Genomic DNA, 27565 nt, shown 5'->3' on the forward strand with positions numbered 1-27565 from the left:
CTGATGAGCCTATTCTTCTGAACAAAGGTCCGGGATGGGAAGTTTTCCTCATAGGACCCTGGCACAGAAAGAAGCAATGCAAGAAGATCCTAGACTTAGGATCCCAAGCCAGGGGACAAGGCAGGCAATCCGGCCTCATTGTCCCTTAACAACAGGGAGCTGTGGGTTTGAAGAATGCACACTCCCATCTAAAGAGATAGCCACAGCACCATGCTGGTAAGCATTTAACAATAGGCTCTCTGAGAGAAACAGGAAAAAACAAAACTGACTTGTAGCATTTGCTAGTGTTCGTGGTATAAATATTCCCACTACAGCTGATCTCAGTGATCTCAAGCTACCACTGCAGAGTTGGGAAGCTGTGCACATGCTCGCTCTCTCACAGGCTGGCAGGAGCCAGTGCCAGCACGCACCAAAGAAAGGGCACCCGCCCAGTACTGCCACGTGGGCACAGTTGGCAGATCCTCTGAACTTTCAGAAAGACTGGAAACTAGATTTTCATGTCTAATGCCTCCATTGCTAAATATTGGCTACTAATTCAAACCTTTTCAATATACTCTGGAAGTCAAAGCTATGCAGGCCAAGCGAGCGTCCTGAGTTTGGAATCCTGACCCGGCCAGAGAGCTCATATTGGTAATGAGATGCAGAGGGAAATCTCACCTCTTAGTCCTTCGTATCTCCTACATCGTGCAAATAACACATTAACATTTCAGATTACCCTACCCTACTAGCCTCTCTCATGCATTCACCCATCAGCCTCACAGAACATTCTGAGGCTTGTGACTGCTCAGCCAGAACCATTTCCAGTTACTACACTGAAAGATGCAGAGCTGCTCGCTACAGCAGCACATTCCCTGACATTGGAATGAAGGAGCTCAGAGAGAGACACCAGCTCTTTGGTATCTTCCCAGTGATATCTATAATATCGGCGAAGTATAAAAGTAATTGATAATAATGACTGATGGTGATGATCAAGGATAATGACGTACTTTTAAAAGCACAAGGCTGCAGGTTTGCTGGGTGCAGTTTTTCCCTTTTCCTCCTCTCCTGTTCTTCTTGGTGATACTTCATGTATATTCCATGTCACTCAGCAGCTACAGGAGACGGATGACTATGGGAGCAAAAGATAACAGGCGGAAGTAGTGAGAATTTTCTCTTGCCTGCAGCAGACAGCTGAATACATTTTTCAAGCCCGAAACATCGTAAGAACAGAATGATTTTTTAAATGCCCTTTCTTTTATTTTCATTCATTTGCTTTTTGTGGTTTTTTTTTAATTGCTCATTTTGCTTAAGGAGCCTCAAGGCAGGAGCACAGGGAAGTACCATTAATTAAAATATTTAAAATTATAGCAGTGGTAACAATGCTCGCGAATAAGCTCAGGCAGCATAGACAGCAAACACAATTATTATCCATAATAGCAGCCAAGTCATCACTACTGTGCTCTACTCAGAGACAATGCCTCCTTCCCAGAGTGCTAAGTGACTATGACAATGAGTAAATCATGACTACCTAAAATGAGACTGGATGGGATCTCTGGGGCACTCTTGATCTGTCCACAAACCTTGCCATTCCTCCTCCCTTAACGTCATTCCACATGAGGGTTTTCTAGGTGGAAAACTGCTGCATGGCAGCCACTTCCCCCGCTTTTCTCCAGGAATCTAGAGGGGATGCTCAGCAGTGAATCAGCCAGGGCCCAGTGTGCCAGCTGGTACCCCATAAACAAGTCAGTGCTTCTCCTGCACCTGAAGACCCCTCCGTAGGAAATTATTCCCATTAAATATAAGCCCACTAGAGTAGAAATGGTAATAATTTACATTAAAGCTTTTAAACGCAGGAATACATAGAGAATAACCAATACTATTTCAAATGAGAATTCCTCATCCATTCATTCACTCAGGACTTATTGAGCACCCACCATGTGGCAGATTCTGGGCCATGTCTTCTTGTAGGCACCACAGAGACAATGAGATGGGAGAGCTGGTCCATATCTCTAGTGACCTCAGAGTTTATCAGGACAGATCCAGACAGTGACAATGCAGTGAGGGATGGGTGACAAGGGAGCAAAGCAGAGAGGCACCCAACCCACTGGGGGAGAGAAAAGGAGGGACCATGGAGTGCTTCTCAAAGGAGGCAATATCTAACTTGAATTCTAAAGGTACTCACAAAAAATGCTACTGGTCCCCCTCCCATATCTCCTTGGCACTTTACTTTTCCCTGCAGGACCAGCTTCCAATTGCCAACTGCCAGCTCCTACAACTCTGGGGCCAAGGGCTTCTTCTCTCTACCATATAAGCTCTGCGTGCTCGAGTGCCAGGCCAGCATGCCAGAGAATTAACTCCTCCTGAGAGCAGCCCTCAACCAGTGACAGAAGGAAATTGGTGGAATCTCATCTCTCAGGTAAGGTAACTCAGAGCCCAGTTCTTCACTGCTCTATACTACTTCTCAGAGTTCTCCAGAGGGATTAGCCAGTCGCCTGTTCAGGTAACTTGGCTTGACTGCCTTTACTTCCCTACGTCTTACCAATGCACTTCCCCCATGTCCAGTATCTCACAGGACCGTCATCTAAATCATCTATTTGGACCAAAATTCCTTGTCTCAAGGAGTGTGTTAGCCTATCTCAAACTAAGATAGTGCTCCCCATGCAGGGAACAACGTGAGAAAAGAACAGACAGAAGCAGGATGTAGTTATGAACTGCCAATAAGTTACTGGGGTCGGGCAGAAGCAAGAAGTGAGTGAAAAAGAAGCAAGTTCCTGCAGTGGTGATGGCCACGATTACACAAACCTCTCTTAAGGTCTTTCTCAGTTTGAGCCTTTTCACAAGGAACTCTCATACACACATGTTTAGATTAAGTACACAAAGTTACTCACTTGGTCCCTTATGCCATACTGGCTCTCATCTTGGCTCCCCCTTCTCATTTTATCTTATCTCAATTAAGTGATCTGGCCTCAAACACTCTGTCCAGACACAACTGCCTAGAAGCCCTGTAGGAGCCCCAGTTGTCTCAGTCCCCAAACCACTGGCCTAACAACAGTGTCTGTGACCACCAATCTCCAAGATGGCTCCAAACAACCCCTAGCCCACCCCAACATTCACAGCTTTACATAATCCCCTCCCACTTTGTTCCAGGGTTGGTCTGTATGACCAAGAAAATGTGGGCAAAGTGACAGCATGTGCCTTTCAAGGCTAGATCATCAAAGACATTGTGGTTTCTCCCTTGCTCCTTGGATCACTTCCTCCAGCAGAAGCTAGCTACCACATTGGGAAGACTCTTATGCAGCTCTTTGGTGAAGTCCCTATGGTAAGGAATGGAGGCTTCCTTCCTACAGGAAGCAAAAACCTGAAGCCTCCAGCCAACAACCAGGGGAGGAAGATATCTTGGAAGCAGGTCCTTCAGCCCCAAGCAAGTTTCTGAAATACTGCAGTCCCAGGCAACTTCTTGATTGCTACTGGAAGAGAGACTCTGAGCTAGAAACACATATAATCCACTCCCAGACTCCTGAGTCTCAGGACCTGGGCAAGATAACACTTATTGTTTTAAGCCACTAAGTTTTGGGGTAAATTGTTATGATGAAGGAGCAGAAGGCAAGCTGAGGGCAAAGCACAAGCAGACACCCAGCAAGCTCCCACCGCGCTCCCTGGTGGGGTACGTGTGACATTCCTCAGGTTCTCCTGGCTGCCCAAAAGCTAAGGGAAGGGAAAAACAAATGGTTAACTGAGAGAGATCGCATTCCTACAAGACAGGAGTCTCAATCCGTTTACAGATGTCTTCGTGATTTCCAAGAAAAAAAGCATTCTTGTCAATAGCCTAACTTCCAGAGACCCACAGATTCAATTTCCTGGAGCCCTAAAATCACCCTCCCCTCTGTGAGTGATGTGGGAAACAGAGGCAGAAGGGAATGTAAACAAAATTAGATTTCTTTATGATCTGCAGCACACTGAAAAGGACTTGGGATGGGAAGAAAGTAAGGAAACAAGGTAAGCTTGACAAGAGCTAGGCCTCCAGCATCCGGAGTCTTCTTTAGCATATGAATGTCCTCTTGGACAGCTCCCTTCTCCTTACCTCCCCCAACTCCCAAACAATCGGCCCTTTCTCATAACAGCCCCCTCCCAGTGCAGCAGCTCTTTCTGCCCAAGGGTCCTGTCCCCATGCTTTAACAAAATCACTTTCTGCACCAAAGAGTCTCAAGAATTCTTTGGCTCTGGACCTCACCAACATTCTAAAACTGTATCAGTTATACAGCAATAGATAACTAATACAGTGTCATATCCCTACTCCACATCCAACCTAGCCCCACCTCTCAGTCAAGACAAAAAGAGAGGAAAAGATTACAGCAGGAGATGAGGAACATCCAAGAGATGATAGGAAGTGGACAGTTGGAGATAAGAGCCTGGTATCTGTGCAGGTTAAACACTTGGTTGGAGCCCCAATATGTAGTAATGAGTAGTCAGGATATGGGCAGTCAGCGAAGACCCTGTTATGAAGGAAAAGGCCCAAGAAGTGCGTATGTGGTATATTTGTTTAAATTCTTCCTCCATAAATACTGGTAGAGTCAGTCAGTGTTAACAGCTGGGTTACAAGGAAGCAAACATGTGGCAGGTTTTCCTACTTCAAAGATGAAAAACCTGAAAGTCCCAATGGGGCCTGTATTAGTTACTACCAGTTGCTGCATAAAGACTTATACCATTACTTAATGGCTTAAAATAATAAACATTTAATATTCTCTCACACAGTTTTCATGAGTCTGGAATATAGAAGCCACTCAGATGGGTGGTTCTGGTAATATTTACAAGAACAATTATCATAATATTGTTTAAAATAGCAAAATAGTTATCATATTAAATTTTAAATATTATATTAATAAAAATGATCAAAATGTGCAACAACAGGAAACAGGAAAAAAAACTATGCCATCTACTGAAACTGAGGTTAAAAAAACCTCTTAGTAACATGGTAACTATTCGTAATGTCATCAAAAAAGCATGATGTAAAATTACAGAGTAGAATTCCAATTTTATTAAAATGTTCAAATTATATTAAAAGAATTCCATGTGCCAAAATGGTAATTGTAGTTATATTAAGTTATATTAAGTTAAGTAACAAACTACCCCAAAAATTAGTGACTTCAAACAAGAACCAGGTATTCGTTCATGACTCTGGCCAGTTTTTCTGCTGGTCTCTCCTGAGGTCTTTCCTGACCAGCAGCAATCACCTGGTGGCACGACTGAGGCTGGACATCAAAGGGGGCTTCTGACACCTGTCTGGTGCCCCAGATAGGATGGCTAGAACAGCCAGAGGTTGCCTGAACTTCCATCTCTCTCTGTCTGTCTCTCTCTCCAACAGAGCAGCCAGATCTTTTCACGTGGTAGTTCAGCATTCCCAAGAAGAAGTGTTCCAAAAGAATAACCCTGAATATGCAAGCATTTGTTAAATCTGTGCTAGTGTTACATTTGCTAATATCCCATTAGCCACAGATAGTCACATGGTGTATTAGGGCTATCCGAAAAAACAGAACCAACAGGATTTGTGTGTGTACACACCTTCTCATGTGCATGCACCTGCACACACACATGCCTGAAGCCTTAGGCTAGGCTGAAAGCTAAGGTAAGAGTGGCTGCTACAGTCTTGAGTCTGAATTCCACAAAGCAGCAGACTGGAAACTCAGGCAGCGTTTCCATGTTGTGATCTTGAAGGGAATTTCTTCTTCAGAAAACCTTAGTCTTTGTTCTTAAGGCCTGTAACCAATTAGATGAGGCCCACCCGCAATATAAAGAGTAATCTGCTATACTCAAAGTCTGATCTGATTTAAATATTAATCATATCTTTGAAAAAAATACCTTCACAGCCTCACCAAGATTTATTTTTTTTTAAGATTTTATTTATTTATTTGACAGAGAGAGAGAGAGATTACAAGTAGGCAGAGCAGCAGGCAGAGAAAAAGGGGGAAGCAGGCTACCTGCTGAGCAGAGAGCCTGATGTGGGGCTCAATCCTAGGACCCTAAGATCATGACCTGAGCCGAAGGCAGAGTCTTAACCCACTGAGCCACCCAGGCAACCCCAAGACTTATGTCTGACCAAACAACTAGGCACCACAGCCTAGCCAAGGTGACAAATAAAATTAACGATCACACATGACCAAGCCTAGTGTCAGTGTGTGAAAGGTCTACACAAAGGCATTAATACCCAGAAACAATGCTCATTGGCAACCACCAAGAGAACAGGCCATTTAGATACATCTAAATGTATCTGGATTGGGTTGGCTGGGTGGCTCAGTGGGTTAAGCCTCTGCCTTCGGCTCAGGTCATGATCCCAGCGTCCTGGGATGGAGTCCCATATTGGGCTCTCTGCTCAGCAGGAAACCTACTTCTCCCTCCCCCACTCCCCCTGCTTATGTTCCCTCTCTCGCTGTGTCTCTCTCTGTCAAATAAATAAATAAAATCTTCTAAAAATAAATAAATAAATAAATGTATCTGGAAGGCAGGTTTTTTCCTTTTCTTATCTGTATGTTTCAAATTTTCTGCAAAGAGCATATATAACATTTGGAAAAATAATAAATGTTATATAATAATTCATATTTATTATTTTAAAATGTGAGACATACAGAAAAGTATAAAAAATAAATCAACAAATCATTAGGAATCTCATCAATCAAAAATAATCAGTGTTGAGGCAGCTGGGTGGCTCAGTGGGTTAAGCCTCTGCCTTTGGCTCAGGTCATGGTCTCAGGGTTCTAGGATCCAGCCCCACATAGGGCTCTCTGCTCAGCACGGAGCCTGCTCCTCCCTCTCTCTGCCTGTCTTTCTGCCTGCTTGTGATCTCTCTGTCAAATAAATAAATAAAATCTTAAAAAAAGAAATAATCAGTGTTAATATTTTGTGATCACCCTTGCACCTTTATTTATATTTATACAGATGTTAGGAAAGAGAAAAAAGGAAAGATGGGGAGAGAGACAGCCAGAGATTTCCAAAAATGAGATAATTGTATATAAATGAAAATTTGTGATTTAATTTGTAAATTTAGTAATTTTCTTAAACTTAACAAAAGAGGAAGAAACTGGAGAAAATTTGAAATATCTATAGTACCTCAAATGTTTTTTCACCCCTGAGAGATATTAACTTCTTAAAAATTATCCTAAGGTTAGGGACATCTGGGCGGCTCAGTCAGGTAAGCATCGGACTCTTGCTTTCAACTCAGGTCATGATCTCAGGGTCGTGGGATGGAGCCCCAGCGATCTGGCTCCATGCTCAATGGGAAGTCTGCTTGGGATTGTCTTTTCCCTTCTCCCTCTGCCCCTCCCCCTGCATACATGCACTCTCATTCTCTCTCTCTCTCTCTCTCTCTCTTTCTCTCTCTAAAATAAATAAATAAATCTTTTTTAAAAATTAAGGTTAAAGAAAATTTTTAAATCGTATGAAAACCATTAATAGATTACAGCCTTATTTTTAAACTAGAATTTAAAATGATATAGACTAAATCACTGCTCCTAACAGCGTGGCGATGATAATACTCTCACACTTCCTCCAGCTTTCCCTTCCCTGCTCCAACTTGCAACTTCCGCTGTTCAGTCTGGCTTTACCAGGCCTAAGTCTGTAATAGCAGCATTCTATTCCATTCTATGCCACTGCTCACCTGACCAAACCTGATCCCATTACCAAAGAGCTCTGGCTTCATGCAAGCAGATAAAGTGAGGGCTCATACCCAGCTGCAACTTCATATTTAAGGCTGCATTGTATATGGGCATCTCCTTGGCTGCACAGACTTTCCTTAGGTCTCACTTTCTAAACCTCGGAACTTTATACACATTGCTCCATCATCTTTGAAAGTTACTATGGCGTCTCGGAGAACAACCTAATCTTTCCCACTGGCAGGGACTAATCTGTGCCTAGATACCCGAAGAATTCTTTCTTTACAAGTGCAATAATTTAACCTAGAAAAATTCCTAATGAGGGTCATTCTCTATCTGTTTGTCCTGGCATGTGGTACACCACATGCACCAGATCTGCAGATTTGCATGTTCTCTGAATTCTTCCTCTTTGTTGCATTGTCTATGACAGGGACGCCCATTACCTTATTCTGAATCATCTTTGCCTCACTTCCTCTTTTAATTATTTAATCTTTTTCCTCTTCCCTCTGTATTCAGTATGATCATCTCCGGCTTTCCCTTCACTCCATTAATTCAGTTTTTAGCTATGTCTATTCTATTCCTTGCTATTTTATGTTACTTTATTTGAATTCATCTCCCAGGTCTGCGGTCTCCTTTTATAACTCATTCTGTAGTTTTATCCTCTCATCTTTCAGCTCTTGTTTTATCACATTTACATTCCTACTAATTTATTCTCTAAAGGAAAACATTCATGTGGAAGCTACTTCTATCCCCTGATTTATGTTTCTTCCAGATCTCACCTGACTTTTCCATATCCACACCTGACTTTCTGCCTAACTGACTTTTCAGTTTGCCTTGTTGTTCTGTCATTTCTTTTCATCTTCTTAGGCTTAATGTGAGCAGGTATCCATAATGCTCTTCCCTCCTTACTGGGGCCAGTTTGCCTTCACCCACTCTGAGTTTTGTTTTGAGGCCTGGGTCTTGTTGATCGAGCCACTTTTCTGCAGCCTGAGAGAGGACAGATCTCAGCCAGGAATGAACCCGGCCTTTGGTAAAAGATCTGTGTTCTGAGGTTTCCTCTGAGAGCACTAAATGCCTATGACCAGGGCCCACTCCCCATAGCTGAGAGCAGGGCTAAGTCCTATGGACTGTGATTCATCCTCCAGCCTAACCCAATGTCTTAGGAAATAACAAGCCCTCTACCAACACCACCTCTGGAATTTGCAAACTGATAACCACCTTTCCAGAAAACAACTGGCAATGAGAATCAAGACCTTATATATCAAGACCTATACTTAAAATATTGATCCAGGATCTCTTTTGAGATTCTAGCTGGGAAAAGAAAAAGAAGGAAAACAAAGATTCATTTGCAAAGAAATTCTTTGGAGCATTATGTATAATAACAATAAACTGGAAACAATTTAAATGTTCAACATCAAGGCATGTTGTAGTAAAAGCTGCAGCAAATAAAAATAAGGTTTATGAAGAGCTTTAAAGATAAGATTAGATGTTTCCGGTATAATATTAAGTAAAAAAAAAAAAAAAAAAAAAAAGTTAAAAATCCAACCTGTGTTTTCAAAATGCTTAAGAACCATACCTAGGAGAAACCAATAGATTCAAAACTCCAGGAAGGTAAGAACCATGACTGTTTTGTTCACGTCTATATAACCAGAACCTAACATAGTGCTTGGCATATAACCGAGGCACAATGAATATGTATGAATAAATTAATAAATTAATTCAGGAAAAGAAATTTATCTCAGGATTCAATAGCAAGAATAGTTGTTTCTCAATGGCTTTGATTTTACAGATCTCTGATCATGCTCTGACTAGTAAAACTATAACACATTTGGTTAACTGAGATAGAGGCTTTCACAAAACACATTTTATATATCACTATCTCATTTCCTCTACCCTTATTTTTTCTTTGACAGGAATTCTTTAAACAGTTTCAGAGGTATAATTTGCATACCATATAACTGACCCACTATAAGCATATAATTCAATAATATTTAATAACTTCATAGAATTATGCAACCATCACTACCATCTGGCTTAAGAACATTTTCATTACTCAGAGAACCTCCTTCAAACTCATTTGTAATCAATCCCCATTCCACCTTCAATTCCAGATAACCACTGATCAGCCTTCTGCCTATATAAATTTGCCTAACTGGACATTTCATATGAATGAAATCATACAACATGAAGTCCTTGGCAACTGGCTTCTTTCACTTTCACTTAACATCTACGTGATAGCGTACAACATAACATCCACATTGTAGGTCATTTCTTTTCATTGCTGAATAGTATGCCACTGTATGAATATACCACTTCTGTTTAACCATTCCTTGATAACCAGTTGATAGACATTTGGATTGTTTCCAGTTTGAGGCTATTTTATGAATAATATTGCTATAAACATTCTCATATGAGTCTTTGTGTACACACATGTTTTCATTTCCTAGAAATAGAAATGAGGGTCACAGAGTAAAAAAAATTTTTTTAATCTTTTAAAAGCTGAAGCATTTTCCGCAGTTGCTATACCATTTGAAATCTCCACCAGCAATGTATGAGGGTTCTAGTTTCTCCACATCCTGGCCAACACTTCATATCATCTGCTTTCTTAATTTTAGCTGTTCTAGTAATGCTGTACAAGTATCACATTGTGTTTCTAATTTGTGCTTCCCTAATTAATAATGTTGATAATCTTTTCTTGCATTTCAGAGCTACATGTATGTACTATTTAGTGAAGTACCTATTAAAGTGTTTTGGCCATTTTTTAATTGGCTTGTCTGCTCATTACTGAGTTTTAAGAGTTCTTTACATATTCTGGATATAAGTCCTTTATCAAATATATATTATGCAAATACTTTCTCCAAGTCTGTAGTTTGTCCTTGAATTTTCTTAATGGTATCTTTTGAAATGGAAAAAGTTTTAGTTTTAATGAAATCCAATTTTTCATTTTTGTTCTTTTTTGCCTTGAGCTTTTGATATGATATCTAAGGACTCTTTGCCTAACTTAATATCACAAAAATGTTCTATGTTCTTCTAGAAGTTTTCCAGCTTATCTCTTACATTCAGGTCTTTGATCATTTCAGTTACTTTTTGTGTATGATGTAAAGTAAATGTCTAAGCTCATTTTTATTTTTCCAGATGGTTATTCAGTTGTCCCAGCACCATTTGGTAAAAAGATTATTCTTCTTCCCATTAAATTATCTTAACACCTTTTTTGAAAAATCGATTGGCTAGAAACGTACAGAGACTCAGTTCTATCCCACTGATCTATATACCTATAGTTATATCAGTGCCACAGTATTCTGATTACTATAACTATATATTAAGTTTACAAATCAACTCCTACAATCTGGTTCTTCTTTTTTTTTTTTTCAAAATTGTATTTCCATATACATTTTAGGATTAGCTGGTCAATTTCCCCATAATTCTGCTGGCTTATTGAGACTGCATTAAATCCATAGGTTAATTAGGGGAGAATTAAGATATTAACAATCTTGAGTCCTCCAATTCCTAAACATGGAATTTTTCTCCATTTATTTAGATATAATTTAATTTCTCTAAGAAGTGTTTTGTAGTTTTCATTGAACAAATATTACACTCCTTTGCTAAATGTATTCCTAAGTATTTTATCCTCTTTGGTTCTTTCATGAAAGATATTATGATTTTCATTTTTTGGATTGTTAGTTGCTAAGATATATAGAAACATAGTTAACTTTTATATATTGATCTTATATCCTGCAACCTTGCTAAACCTTTATCAGTTTTAGTAGTTTCTGTGTGGATTCCTTAGGATTTTCTATATATGAGATCATACCATCTATGACTAAAGACAATTTTACTTCTAACTTTCCAATCTAGATGCCTTCATTCACTTACTCACTCATTCATTTGTTCATTCATTTTTGCCTTATTATACTAGTTAAGACCTCCAGTACAACACTGAACACACATAGCAAGAGTGGACATCCTTTCCTTATTCTCAATTTTATGGGGAAGGAATTCAGCCTTTCAGAATTTAATATGGAGTTAGCTGTAAGTTTTTTATAGATTCCCATTAGAAGGTGGAGGAAGTTCCCTTACTTTGTGTAGTATTTTGATCACGAAAGGGTGAATTTTTGTCAAATGATATTTCCACCTCTGTTGAGATAATCATCTAGTTTTTGCCTTGTATTCTATTACTATCATGTATTCCATTAATGGATTTTTAGCTGTTAAACAAACTTTGCATACCTTAGAAAAACGCTATCTGATCATGATGTATAATACTTTTTATATACTGCTGAAATTAGTTTGCTAACATTTTGCTTCAAAGTTTTTATTTATGTTCACAAGGGATAGAAGCCCTTTCTTTTTATGTCTCTCTGGCTTCAGTATAAAGGTAAGATCTGGTCTCCAGAAAGGAATTCACCCTGCCAACAACTTGAGACTCATATTAGACTTCTGATCTCCAGAACTATAAGTTAAATGAAATGATGTTTTTTAGGCCACTAGACTTGTAGAAACTTGTTATAGAAGCAATAGAAAACCAATACAGATTTTCTCAACTTCTTTAATCTTCTCAAAGAACCAACTTTTTGTTTCATCTACTTTTTATGTTCTCTTTTTAAAAAGATTTTATTTATTTGAGAGAGAGACTGAGAGAACGAGTGGGAGGAGGGGCAAAGGGAGAAACAGAATCTCTGCAGAGTAGGAAGCTGGACACAGGACTGGATCCCAGGCTCTTGGGATCATGTCCTGAGCCAGTGGCAAATGCTTAACTGATTGCATCACCCAGGCGTCCCATTTACTTTTTATTTTCTATTCCATTGGTTTTCACTTTGCCCTTTATTACTTATTCCCTTCTGTTTGCTTTGGGTTTAGTTTTACTCTACCTTTTTTCTAATTTCTTAACTGAGAAGCTTAGGTTATTGACTTAAGACCTTTCTTCCCCTTCGATATAGGCATTTAGAGCTAGATATTTCTCTGTAAGTGCTGCTTTATTTTCATACTATAAACCTTGATACATTGTCTTTCTATTTTCATTCATTTCAAGATTCTTTCTAACGTCCTTTTCAGATTGCTTTTTTGACCAATGGGTTATGTAGGAGTATGTCATTTAATTTTCAAACATTTACCATTTGCCAGAGCTCTTCCTTTCTTTCTGTGAATTCAAGTTGCTCTCTGCTGTCACTTCCTTTCAGCCCAAAGGATTTCTTTTAGTATTTCTTGTAAGGCAGGTTTGCTAGCAACAAATTCTCTCAGTATTTGTTTATCTGGGAATGTTTTTATTCCACCTTCATTTTTGAAGAATACTTTTGTTTGCTTTAGAAACTTTTTCTTTCAATATTTTGAAAATGTCATTCCACTATCTTCAGACTCCATTGTTTCTGATGAAGTTAGTGTTCGTATTGCTTCTCTGTACATGAGAAATTGCTTTTCTGTTTTTGTTTTCAATATTTTCTCTTTTCTTTGGCTTTCAACAGTAATACAATGATGTGTCTATTTGTGTATTTCTTTGCTTTTCTTATGCTTGGGTTTTACCAAGCTTTTTGAAACCGTAAATTAATGTTTTTCATCAAATTCAGGAAGTTTTTTATCATTATTTCCTCTCTTTCTGAGATAACCATTACATGTATGTTGATACACTTGATGTTGGCTCACAGGTCATAGAGTTTGTATTCATTCCTCTTTGACCTTTTTTCTCCCTGCTAATTAGTTTGGGTAATTTCTTTCTATTTACCTCCAATGTGCAGATTCATTCTTCCACTATTTAGTCACTCTAGTGAACTTTCATTTAAGTTATTATACTTTCAAATAAAAATTTTTTTTAAGATTTTATTTATTTATTTGACAGAGATCACAAGCAGGCAGAGAGGCAGGCAGAGAGAGAGAGAGAGAGGGAAGCAGGCTCCCTGCTGAGCAGAAAGCCCGATGTGGGACTCGATCCCAGGACCCTGAGATCATGACCTGAGCCGAAGGCAGCGGCTTAACCCACTGAGCCACCCAGGCGTCCCATCAAATAAAAATTTTTTAATTGCCATTTTTTTCTTAAGATTCAGTTTTCACTAAATCCTGTTATTCTACTTTTGTCTACTTCTTTAAGTGTGATTTCTTTTAGTTATTTTAAAGTACTTAAAACACCTAATCTGAAGTTTTCATCTATCAAATCCAGCATCTAGAGAAACTCAGTTTCTATTGGCTGCTTTATTTTTCTATGCCATAAGTCAGATTTTCTTGATTATTGGCATGTATCATAATTTTTTTATGAATCTTGGACATTTTAAATCATATATTCTCACAACCCTAGATTCTGATCTCCCCTCAACCCTAAAGATTACTGTTGCTACCGCTGATTTGTCTGATTCTCTGTTGAGTAACTTGCCTAGCCTAGGTCTGTGAAGTCTGTCTTCTCCATAGTGTCTGGCTTCTGATGTCTCTGCCCAGTTTTGTTCCGACGTTTTTATTTCATTTTTTTTTAAATTTTTTTTTTTTATTTCCAGCATAACAGTATTCATTATTTTTGCACCACACCCCGTGCTCCATGCAATCCGTGCCCTCTATAATACCCACCACCTGGTACCCCAACCTCCCACCCCCCGTCCCTTCAAAACCCTCAGATTGTTTTTCAGAGTCCATAGTCTCTCATGGTTCACCTCCCCTTCCAATTTCCCCCAACTCCCTTCTCCACTCTAAGTCCCCATGTCCTCCATGCTATTTGTTATGTTCCACAAATAAGTGAAACCATATGATAATTTACTCTCTCTTTCTAAAGTTCATTCTGATGTCTGTTCAACCACGGATTAATTACAGGTTGTGCTCATATACCTTGAGCCAGGAAAGCTTCCATTCTCTGCTGATGGATCGGTGTGTGAGTCCTGAATTCAAAATTCAGGACATTTTCAAGTCTCTCCTGGAGTTTACTTCCTGCCAGGCCCTCTCAGGTTGTCTCACGTACTCCTCAGTACATGAGCCCAGGCGCTATCGGTCAGGAATGTGCAGATGGCTTAGGCTCACTCCCGTTTCTTCTGTTCATATGCACAGCCTCAATCAACCCAGGGTATGCAGAGAACATATCAAGCTTATTATGGTTGTCTCACTCCCAGAAACTCCCGTTAAATTTCTAATAAGTATGTTAGTTCACTGCATGTCCCAAAGAGACCCACAAACTTAGACTATCAAAGCCACTAGCCTTCCCTGTTTTCTTACTGCCAAGATCACCACTTTAATTGACAATGGTCCAAATCAAGCAAGCCTCTTCTGGAAGTGGCAACAAACAGCTAGTTTTTATGGCCTTCCCTACGTACATTTAGTAAACTATTTGTAGATGTAGAGGAGTGATGGGAGCAGCCCCACGCAAGGTTACCACAGACTACAATTCTTAACCCAAACTTCAATCATTTTCATGAATAAATGCTTTTCTCTATTACCAGTAAGCTAAATGGTTGTTTTTTGATAGTGCTACCCAGTTTTATAGTTGCTTGGTGGGGAGGAGGGAACTTTTTTTTCACACAGGCATGTGAAAGGTGAATCAGGAAAACTTCTAAAAATCAGTTTTGTGTTTTGTGTTCTTTTTCTTCACCAAGTCATATCAAATCCCTTCTCTAACAAGGCAAAAAAGAAAGAAACAAACAAGCGGGAACAAGAAAGTAAAGTGAGAACGAATTCCCAAAGTAAGAATATAAGCAAAAATATTTTAAAGGAGACTTCACTGGCTTTTCCTGCCCTTTTTTATATTTTCATTTTCCATTTTGTAATTTTAGCTGTATATTTTTTATAATTTGATTTTCAAAGAGCTAGCTAATAAATGTTACATGGTTCAAAAATTAACCTGAAAATTGATGTATATAGTCTCTCAGTCCTTTAACCCATTCATCTACTTCTCAACCCCATTCTTCCATGGGCCATTTATTTCATTTTTATTTTTATTTTGTATTTATTTATTGTGTGCACTGCCTGAGTATCTTTATGCAAATCAAGCATATATAAAGATATATTTTTGTTTATCTCCTTTTTTTAAATAGGAGTCAAAACCTAATATACACACTGCTCTGCTCTGGCTTTTTTTCACTTCATAATCAACCCTGGAAAGCTTTCCATATGCTGCCAGTTTCCTCATGGTTTTGTATAGTTGTGTTGGATTCCATTATAGAAGTAACATGATTTATTTGACCAGTCCATTACTGATGAATCATACACAGGAAGTCTCTGCCCACAGTCTAGGTGAAGCTAGGGAAAAGCCCTTCTCCTTTCAATGCTCCTCTAAGCCATTTTTCAACTAGCTGGAGAAGAGGGGCTGTCACTCCCTCCAGCCCTTTTCCCAGTCAGGTTACCCTAGCTCCAAGTGCGACGGACCATCAGTTAGAATATGATCAGTGGAGAATTTCCACCTGGGGAGCCAAGCCAAATTTGATCTCACTCAGCTCCTGCATACACCTATGGATATGTTTCCTGACTCCCAGTTGTAAAATAAGGTTCTTACTACACGGGAAGAACGCATGCTAAGACTTGAAACTTTACAATAATAATTTTTAAAAGTATACACTCAATCTCTGAAGTTGTAAGCTGAAGGTTAAGCTAGGAGTCTTATAGCAAAGGTGTTTTAGGGAACCTGATACTACTTCCTTCTCTAAGAACTTATGCCATAGTTACTATTGAGGGGAAGGCTTGGATCAGTGGGCTACTATTTTAGCAACACATGCCTTTGGTCATACCCTCCTCAGTCTGATCCAAGAATGGATGACCAACACCAAGGAGCACAAAGTTTTGACTAGCCAGGGATAAATAGATTTTTCTCAATCAATAATTTATTCCAGAAGACACAGAGCACATAAGGATATAGGGGGCACTTGAACTGAAAAGTGATGGACAACATGGCTGGAGAAGTCACCTGCCCAGAAGCAACATTTATGAGCCTAAATTGAAGAAAAATCCCTCTCCTTGACTGCAACCTAAGGCCAACTCTCCCATCTGGATCAACTTCAAAGCCCTTCTGCATTAACTGAGGCCACAAATGACCCCACTGCTCAAAGCAAACGGCATTTGTATGGCCAGCAATGTCACAAGCTATCATCAAACAGTATTTGTTCTGAGTAGCAAGATCCCAGCATGGAAAGGTCCCCTTAGGTGCAGCCAATATCCGCCAACCCACCCCCCAAAACACCCCCTGACCAAACCCGTCCTCCTCTGCCCTTCAACGGTCTCTCCTTTTTGCACTCCTTTAATTGGACTTGTTTTTGAAGCCCATAGAATTTATTATTCAGAAAACAACCTTCTCTGCAATATCAACCTTAATTAACTGTGTTCTTTTTCTATCGCCTCCCACCCTCCACTTCATGCATTTGAATTAAGGCACTCCAGAGCCCCTGGCCAGCACCCCTCCCCCATCACAGACCCATCAGTGTCTACCAGCCAACCATGACCAGATAAGGGAAAATGGAATTCCTTATCTCTGCCTGCCAATGTGAAAGGGTCAAGGTTACCAAGGAGAGACCTTCCAAAATGAAGGAGAGGAAGAAAGAAGCCAAGCCTCTCTGGTTTCCATGGAAACAGGAGGTTGAATCATGGCGCATCCCCGAGAGCCTGGCCTGCTTAGCTCTGCTGACATCTTTCCACTTCATTAGCCTCTTTATCAAGTGATTCTGCATAGGACCAAGTGTATTTTGGTGTCAGGGTGCACTGTAGATGATTCAAAAACAGAATGACCTTTGCCGCAGATCCCCAGTGCCTTGGAGAGACACAGACATCTGCTCCCCTCCTCCTCTCAGTCCTCTTTAGGGCTCCGCTCACTCCTCACTCTAGTCAAAGCGCCAGCCAGCACCATGAGGCCTCGGCTGGGAGGTACCCCTATCCAGCAGCCCAGGAAGCCAGGACCCCAGCTGTCAGGGATGCCCAGCACCCGAGCCAGGAGGAAGATTAATGACTTTGCCCACAGAAAACGGATAAAACGGCCCCAAAAAGACAATAAACAAGGGGCCGACTGCGAGGAAAGCTCTGACAGTAACAAATACTGACTGACATGGCATTGTGTTCTCTTTCTAGATGGCTCTGAGCCGCCAGTGGAAACACAGATTCATTTAATAAGCGCTTCAGTGAGACAAAGGGGCCTTTAGGGGTTAGGATTGATCTCCACCGTGTGCATGTGCACACCAACATTTTGTGCGTGAAAAGGAATGTCCGCATTTGGTATCTGTCCCTTTGGAAATCCAAGGAGCGTGCTGTAATTTCCCAATCTTGTCTCCACGCTTCAGCAAATTTGTCACTAGTAGGTTCTCTCAGCCATGAAAATTCTCCTGCAACCAAGAGCCCAGGGCTGAAAGGAAATCAGTTAGGGGACTTAAAACACCTTTGATAAGTTTGACCTCTCTTTCAAGAACCTTACATTTTGGGATGCTGTTCCTCTTATACACAGGCTGCAGTGACCTTTACAGGAAGCCTGTTTGGCCAAGGAGCAGGCAAAGAAAGCCAGGAGCCGCAGGAAGGAGGCTGACAAGGGGATGCCGGGAGGCCTAGGAGCTGCCTTCCTTGTATTTTGCTTTCTTTTTTCCAAAGCAACTCACAAAGGCTGTGTCATGGAGGCCAGGGAATCTGGGTCCATATCCTGTGTCAACACCAACTCCATGTGCTCTTAAAGAAGAGGTCGTTTGATCTCTCTGGGCATCAGAATGCCATCAGAAAAATGGGATGACTAGACCTGAAAACTCCTCAGATCTCTTCTAGCTCTGTCGTGGGAGTCAGCCCTAATGTGATCCTGCCGCCTCTCACACACACACCCCAGCCTGGCTTCCTAAGCCTTTTCCCAAATCAATCCCATTCCTTCCACACTATCTCCACCCTCACCTCCCTAGCTTTGAGCCTGGCCAAAGCCTTCACATCTCCTGCTGGACTAGCACCATTACTCCCAACTGGGCCCACAGCCTTGCTCTCCTCCCATTCATTCTCCAGAGCAGCAATTCTCGGGGTACAGTCCTAGACCAGCACCATCAGCAGTACCTGGGAACTTGTTAGAAATCCAAATTCTCAGGCCCTATCCCAAATCAGAAATTCCAGGCTGGGGCCCAAAGATCTGACTCCTCCAGATCAGAATAGTAAAACCTTCTTTGACCTGACCCCTCTGGAACTTTCCAGGTCCTTGTCTGACTACTACTTTCCTTGGAAAATATTTACTGTCTAGCAACACATACTTGTTATTGTCAGATACACTGTGCTGTGTCACACCCCTGATCCAGAAGCCACTCCTTCTAGCTGGGATGTTCCTTATGGCCGATCCTCACTTCACAGGGCTAAGTCCTTATCAAACTTGAATTCAGTGCAGATGACACCCCTCCAAAAAGACTTTCCAACTTCCCCCACCCCCAAAGCTAGGAGCAACACCCCTCCTTGTATTCCCAGCATTCCTTATGTATACCTCCACTTTGTATATCTCACCTTGTGTGGCAGGCGGGATTCTAAGATGTCCTATAAGATCTCCCATCCAACTCCTACCTGCCCCCCTCCAACACCCGTGTACACACCCTCCATAACCTCTGGTATGGCGAATATGATGGGTTTCACTCCCATAATGCTATATTGTATATGCTATATGGTTGATTTTAAAATAGAGGGATTAAGCAGGTAGTCCTAACCTGAACACAAGAGCCCCTTAAAAATAGTTTCCTTGAAAAAGAGAAAGCCAGAGATTCAAAGTGCAAGAGGAATTGAACCCAAAGAAGAGGTTCTACATCTGAGATGGGGGGAGGAGGGCGTATGGCAAAGGCCTAGAAGCAGCCTCTAGGAACTGAGACTAGTCTCCAAATGACAGCCAACATGGGAATGGGAACTCTAGTCCTACAACCTCAAGGAACTATATTCTGCCAACAACAAAGATAAGCGTAGAAGTGGATTTTTTCCCACGGTCTCTCTGAACAGAAACCTAGTCCAGCCAACACCTGGCTTTCAACCTGAGCAGATATATTGTGGACCTCTGACCTACAAAACTGTGAACTAACTTTAAACCACTAAATTTGGGGTACTTCGTTACCTTGCAACAACAACAACAAAATCTAACATAACTTATCATGTAATTGTCGGCTTCACAGCAGCTCCCCCACTGACTGAGCTACTTAAAGCGGAAACTGCCTTATTCATTCATGTCTGCATCACCAGCACCTGTCTTGGGCAAGCCCAGAGCTTTGTAAATGGATGGATGAATGGATCTTAAAGCACTGGATGCCACTGTCCCAGAACTTTCTTTGGGATGAAGACAAAGGAAAAGAATGTTAAAAAATATATATGTAATAAACAATAAAATTGGGATAGAAAAAAATGGGGTTTTGCCACTTTGTTGATTTTTGCAGTATGAAGATGTCTTCATCTGTTAAGAGTCTATCCTCCATTTATGTCTTGCAGTGCAATACCTCATAGCACCAGGAACTAAGGATAGTGCCCTGCTATGACATCTACTATGGTTCTATCTAATGGCCCTTCTCTTCTTTTTGTATACAATACTGGTGGAGTATAGTGACCATCCTCCCACATCAAGCCCAAAGAGGGGCGATTCTGGCCTGTCTCTACTCCCTGGAAGTGCAGAGTGTGGGACCCTCAACCCAGAAGCTAGGGTGAGTGGTATAAAGATGCTGGGACAATCAGGTTTATTCCTAGTAGCTTCAGGGGCATCTAAGGCCTGGTGTCTAATGGAAGGTCAAGTGGCATCGTGGTGCAGCAAATGTTGTACCCTGGCCCAGATGCCCTGTTATTGTTATAACAGGGTTCTGACTCAAGCTCTTGGTTTCTTCCCATATTTCAAGGGTCTCTGGCTACCCATTGAATCTCTAAACCTCTGATAGATTCCTTTCCTGCTTAAAACACCTAGAGTTGGTTTTGTTGTTTGCAACCAAGAACCTAACTGATACAGATTCTGATCATGTTGAAGTGACCCCTGAGCACTTTAAATAGTCCTAAAAGTCTTGGAGACTCTATAAGCTCTCTCTCGACTGTTGGTACCAGTCGAGATTCTTAATTGCAAATAAAAGAATCCTCTGTAGATGATTTAAGTGGAAAAAAATTCATGAAAGGATATTCAGCATCTCTGAGAGGCCCTGAAGTCAGGAACAACAAATAAATTTTGCCACCCTCCAGATTGCTCCCATCGGGTCCTTGCCAGCATCCTCACTGGCACAGAAACCACAGGTTGCAACAAAAGTGCACCCTGTGTTTCTGCCAGAAAGCCTGTCACAGCTACCCTTGGATGCTCAATGTCTTTGCCTAGTCCCTAGACTGAGGGGACCCCTCCTGACACCTGCTTCCTAATATCAGTGGCCTCCTAATTGAAGCCTGGCACAGGAGTCATCTGATTGAGAGGACCTTAATTCAAGGGAAACTGGGAAAGCCCATTTCTGCCTTCTCCCTTGAGAAGGCACAAACTCAGAAGGCAAGAAATTCTCCAAACACAGGAAAAGCATCCAAGAATTCTGGGTGCCCAAGTGCTTGACAGATATCCTCTTGACTCCCAGTATCTTGACTACATCTGTTACAGTGTTAAAAACACCTTGCATCCAAGAAATCCTTCCTAGAGGCTAACCAAACCCACCTGCTACAAAGCACTAATGTAACCAGAGTCCTCTGTATGCTGCCTTCACTGGAACTGTACAAGAGCTCATCACTGTCTTCCAAATATTTGACACTGACCTTATGTCCCCTCTCTGTTTCCTATTATACTGTTTAAGGAGTTAAAAATTATTTTCTCCTTCTCTCTTCCCTAAGATTCCTTGTTGCTTTCATCACCTCTGAAGCCATTCTCTCAGCTACTAGGACTTGTCTTCAATTGCTCTAAAAGCTCCATCCCTTGTACTGCTCTCTACCAGATAACATAGCTACTTTCCTTTTTCTCTCTTCATGCTTTCTCTCCAGTTCAGACCCTTAGCTCCCTGCTCCACTGAACAGCATCCCTCCCCTAAGCTTATACAACTCTGCTAGGTCATGGTGCCCCTGTGGCCAAACTACATAGGAATTTTGCAGTGACTTGTTCTTATGGGGTGCTTAGAGCTAAAAGCACAGCAGCTCTTCCACCCCTTTGTCACTGCATAGTTATAGTGCATACTCAGCTCAGAGGTCCCTGGAATTACAGGGGTTCGAAGAAGATGCAGGGGGGCACACCGCTGCTCTAGAATGAAACCAACTGTGTGACCTCAGGCAAAACACCTTAGCTCTCTGAGCTTCAGATTCCTCATTTGAAAAGTTCAGATACTAATAATATTTGCCTCACCGAACTGTTGTAGGGTTGAAAAGGGTGATACATCTAATGTACATGCACTAAATGCTCAATCTATGCCACCTTATAGGGGTAACTTGGAGACCCAGAGTGATCATGGGTATAAAACACTTGTACACTGGAAAAATCCCATACTAGTATCATAGTTACCAATACCATTTCACAAGCTAAGTTGTCATATAAGGTTGTGGGTACAACCCCGATAAAATGCACTTCCTAGGAGGACTCTAATGGGTTTCCATAAATTGCCCTGAGAAGAAGAATGAATGTGATGGTTAATGGCTTAAGGAATGCTCAGATACCTGGTAAAACATTACTTCTGGGTGTGTCTGTGAGGTGTTTCTGGAAAAGATTAGCATTTGATTGAGGAGACTGTGTAAAGAATGTGGGCAGTCCTCACCGACATGGGTGGGCATCATCCAATCTGCTGAACTGAACAAAAAGGCAAAAGAACCATGAGTTCTCTTTCTTCTTGAGCTACAATGTCTATTTTTTCCTGCCCTCAAACATTAGAGTTTCTCCTTCTCAGGCTTTTGGACACAGAATGAACTATACCATGGGCTTCCCTGATTCTTCATCCTGCAGACAGCAGAAAGTGGACTTCTCAACCTCCATAACCATATTAGCCAATTTCTTTTTTTTTTTTTTTAGATTTTATTTATTTATTTGACAGGGAGAGGCCAAGAGTAGGCAGAGAGAGAGAGAGAGAGGGAAGCAGGCTCCCTGCCAAGCAGAGAGCCCGATGTGGGACTCAATCCCAGGACCCTGAGATCATGACCTGAGCAGAAGGCAGCAGCTTAACCCACTGAGCCACCCAGGTGCCTTTTTTTTTTTTTCATGTTAGCCAATTTCTGTGAGAGAGGTATAGATACAGATACAGATACAGATACATAGCTATCCCACTAGCTCTGTTTCTGTGGAGAACACTAATACAGTGACTATATACCCATTACAGACATTTCCAGAATGGTGGAACTACTCTTGGGATTTATAGAGGCAGGAAGTTGGGGGACAAGACCTTGTCCAAAATAGGCAACGGCAGAGATGGTCCTTGAATCTAGTGTTCTTGACTCAGTCAATATCACCTTGGCAAAACAAGGCTTCCACATTGATCTTTGTGGGCCAGACAGTGCTTCCCACCTCCCCTCACACACCCAGCCAGGTTTCCAAGAGGCACCCAACATCCAGACCACCCAGACCAAAGCTAACCTCCCAGTAACCAGACTTGGTTTTCTGAAACATAATCTGAAGAGTCAAGGAGATGTAGTCAGCAACACTGCCTCCCTTATTCACGTGCCTTTGGTCTGAAATCCCCTGCCCTTGTATTAACCACATTAGGAAATGTTAAAATGGAAAGAGCAATTCAAGAGTAAACTCTGGAACTGTTATTTTGCTGAGAACTAGTCCAGTAGCCCCCGAGTAAGAGCAAAGATGGCAGTTTATATGAGGAATGGGTACAAAGTAGAGTTAAATATAAATTGACAAGAAAGGTCGAAAAATCATACAATACTTATGATACAATAAATAGGATTTCCCCATATTAAAGGCTAAGGTGGGGGCTGCTGGGGGATGTATTAGGCTCCCTAGGGGAAAAGGTTAAAGAGTATCATCCCACAACTGTCCCTCCTTCCAGGCTCAGCCCAGATAGCCCTCACCAGGAAGTCTTCTTGGGCCCTCTATCTGCCTTCAAGGATTTCATAGCATTTTGAGCCTCCCCATCATGACTCTTCTATCTCACTAGTGGTGAGCTCTCTGATGGCAAAACTAGGTCCCCGCTACATCCCCAATAGAGGGTGTGCCTGGATTTATGCCTGGTGCCTCAAGCTGAGTCAACCTGCCTTAAGGTTGACTGCAAGGCACACTTGGAGGAAAGCCCCGTAAGGCAAGACTACTTCTTCTGAGATCTAGGGTCCTACCAATGTTCATAATTCCTTTAAATTCAGAGACCAATCATGTGTGCATCAACTGGGAGATAAGAAGAGAAGCCCTCCTCTCTGGCTAGCCCAGGAGCCAGCACTCAGGAACAGTAGCTTCTTAAACTCTACAGAGGAAGGACAGATAATTACGGCAAGCTATGTGAGGGGCTAGGCCACTTATCGTGGAGCTGATTCTGCATAGCTGGCTCTCAGTTTTTAATGGGATTACATGTTTCAGGTCAATTTTTAATTTTTTTAAAATTTCAAGCTTTTACTTTAATTCTAGTTAACACATAGTGTAATACTGATTTCAGGAACAGAATTTACGGATTCATCAGTTATATATGAAACCCAGTGGTCAACACAAATGCCCTCCTTAATGCCCATCCCCCATCTAGCCCATGCCTTGCCCACATCCAACCCCCCCCAAAATTTGTTCTCTATCATTAAGTCTTTTATGGTTTGCCTCCCTCTTTTTCCTTTTCTTCCTTCCCCTGTATTCACCTGTTTTGTTTGTTAAATTCCACATATGAATGAGATAATATGGTATTTGTCTTTCTCTGACTTATTTCACTTAGTATAATATACAGTAACTCCATCCACATCACTGCAAATGGCAAGATTTCATTCCTTTTGGATGGCTGAGTAATATTCCATAGCGCGCACACACAGCCCACATCTTCTTTATCCATTTATCAGTCAATGGACATTTGGACTCCTTCCACAATTTGGCTATTGTTGATAATGCTGCTATAAATATCCAGGTCAATTTTTAAAACAAAATTTAAAAACTGCTTTTGTTTATATTTAATACAAGAATGAGGTAATATTGGTGGTCCCCCTCAAAGAATATATATATATATATATATATATCCATCTTGGGGATTAAGGTAGTCTGGGAAGCCCCTGGGGATGAAGGGAGGGCTGTGTCCCTGTGTCCCCACTACAGAACTGCCACTTTCAAGGACACCTAACCTAACCTGCTGCTCTCTGATTCGCTGCCTTTTACTTGAGTCAGAAAATGAATTTCCCAGCTCCACTGTGGAAACCCACATCTTTCACCAAGACCTCACAGCAGGACCCAAACAAAGAAAAACCAAAGCAGAAAGAAAACATATCACATCCAAACATGGGCCCTCCTGTGGGCCCTACCATCCACAAGGCCAATTCAGGAAGCTGCTATTGATTTTCCATGGGAAAGAGAACTAGGCAAAGAGAAAGCTTGTGGGGGAGTCAGGCCAGACAGAGACTAATATCTCATCTCTCTGTGTTATCTTTTTCCACAGTTCAAAAATCAATTAGTGATGAATTTCTCTGGAAACTTCTTAAACAATGTTATTTCATTAAAGATCTGTGCAAGCACCATCAGATTTGCTTTCCAGGTGTGAATTAGAAAATTAGCCTTGTCCTTTTAATAATTTCCTCCTTGGTAACGTTACATCAGTCTACACAACGTCTAGTACCAGCTGAGCTGAAGCCAGTGGGAAGCACATAATTCCTTTTCCCCTCCAGTAAAAGAAATAAAAGCAGGCAGGATGGAAAACATGGGTACTTCCTAAAACGGGAGCAGGAGACAAAATAGAGGAGAGCCCTGGAGAGGCCGAGAAGAGCCTGGGAAGATCTTCATAGCTACTGGGAATAACCCGCCAACAAATAGCAAAGGAAAGGGGTGGAGAATGTTAAGGAGGGTGGCAGTACCTGACAAAGGGGCCAAGAGGCAGGCAGAGGGCACAGGGTTGGGGGAGAGGAGCCTGTTGTCCCTGCAATGTGTGCCTAGGGGAAGCCAGCAAAGGTGCTTCTCAGTGTTGTGCAGCTCCCAGCCCAGACCTATCCACCTCTAACCATGGGCAGCAGTGCCACAGGTAACAGGCTGGAGAGGCAAGGGCTGCTCTGTGGGCAAAGAGGACCATCACTGTGGCCAGGCATGAGGCTAGCCTAATACTGCAGCATGCAACTGCCTTATTCCCTGCTTCCCTCAACAGAGGAAGATGAACCCTCATTAATTCAGCCTAATTTGCTAGAAGGCCAACCTAATAGACAGTAGTAAGATGCTCTTAAAGGATTCCATTTTATCACTTTCATTTACACATAGTAAAAAGAACTAAGTCTGCCTTTGATGAATAGATAAAAATGATTAGTAGTTAGCTCATTAAAGCACAATTTAAAAATAACTAACATTTTACCAATTGAACAAAATGACATTAAAACTGTGCCATGCAGAGAAAACAACCAAAGCACCATCCCTGTCTTCAAGGAACGTGCAGTCTGGATAGAAGGTCAGTATCCAGGTCAGTAAATGATTGAAATAGAGTAAAATGTGTTATTAGAGGTCAGCTAAGGGGGTGAGGTGGTAAGAGCACAGAGAAGCAGGACTTTACCCAGACAGAGCAAGCTGGGCGCTAGGAAAGCCTTTTTGGAAGTGCTTCTGGAACTGATTCTTGAAGAACAGCTAGAAGATAGCCAGGTTGTAGGTAGGGGAAGAATCGGGGAGGAAAAAAGGGGGAACCACATGGTCATCCTAGGCATTTGTATAGTAGTCTATGGTTTGCAAAGCTCATAGTTTACTTAGATTTTCTCATTTTTTTACTTAGAACAGCCCTCTGAGAGAAGTGCTCTTATTTCACCCTTTTGTAGATGAAGACAGAGTCCAAATGACTCCCCCAACCCAGCTGGTAAAAGAGGAAGGAACCAAGGAATGTAATCAAGTCCCCTCCACTCCAGACTCCGCACCCTGTCAGAAATCTGATGAAAACCACAGACCCTCTTCTCAGAAAAAAATGCACATATGCTCACACTCACACACAAAAAATTCATATACGATTGGATGGCACTCAGAAACCCTCTAAAGCTGGGATCAGCCCAAGGATCCCAGCGAAGAGCTCCCTTCTCTGAGCAGAGCTGGTCTGTGCTTATGCTGTAGTCACCCCACACTGTTCAGAGAGAAATGCAGACTTCTGGGCCACTGTAATGATTCTACTTTCAAGCAAGTAAACAGTCACTCTTCATCTGAATCTATTTAACCTACTGCTGATGAGCCTTGTGTGCTCAGATCAAGCAGAGTAAACCTTCAGCTCCACCACAATGGAACCATCTCAGATTCTAAAGACTTGGAGTCACATCTTAGGCTGACTGTGTCCACCCAAAATGAATTCTGTCTGCTGGGGCCTTGGGGATCCAGAGCCAGGCTCACATTTTGTGGGGAGGCTCTGGGTATGAGGGCGAGTGAGTGGTCAGGCTGACAGGGCTGGAACTCAATGAGATAGGCAGAGAGACATCTGAGGAAGGAAGCCCTCCGGTTCCTTCTCTAACCTCTAGGTCTTACAATATCATAAGCAGTTTCAGGGCTGAACTCCCAAGCTCTAAAACCTTGCTGGAAACAATTCTCTCAGCAGCAGAAGAGAATTTTGAGTGTAACCACCCCCCAACCACCTCCGACTGTGAACAGCAACCTCCTCACCTTGACTGCAGGATCAGGGCAGGGGGCACCTCTTCTTGCTCACCCCATATGCGCACTGTGGCATGGTGCCTGGCCCACAGCAGGGGGCTACTAAATATATACTGAAGTGATACATGAATGATGTTCCATACCGCCCCATCATTGATTCAAGAAAATCTCTGGAAGTGACAAAAAGGAAAAGGATTTTAAAAAATCTCCTCCCCCTGCAGGTTTCATGTCTCTACAGCACATTTTCAGAGGCCCCTCTCCCTTACCTGGGTATCCACAGACACGATGCGCTAGTGGACTTGTGCATGCACCAGCTGCCTTGCCGCAGGACAGCCCTCTGCCCACAGCTAGCAATGTCCCC

At 41.8% G+C, this 27565-nt stretch overlaps 1 long non-coding RNA gene across 1 annotated transcript; it reads right to left on the reverse strand.

Annotated features, from left to right (window-relative positions):
* Positions 1-992: 992 nt before the first annotated feature.
* LOC116584845 lies at positions 993-27565 on the reverse strand. The gene is made up of 3 exons (XR_004283349.1): positions 27471-27565; positions 27217-27374; positions 993-1091 (listed from the first exon to the last, which is right to left on the reverse strand). It is a non-coding gene; the product is annotated as an uncharacterized LOC116584845 (long non-coding RNA).

This window comes from Mustela erminea, chromosome 1 (assembly GCF_009829155.1).
Source record: "Mustela erminea isolate mMusErm1 chromosome 1, mMusErm1.Pri, whole genome shotgun sequence".
Lineage (NCBI taxonomy): Eukaryota > Metazoa > Chordata > Mammalia > Carnivora > Mustelidae > Mustela > Mustela erminea.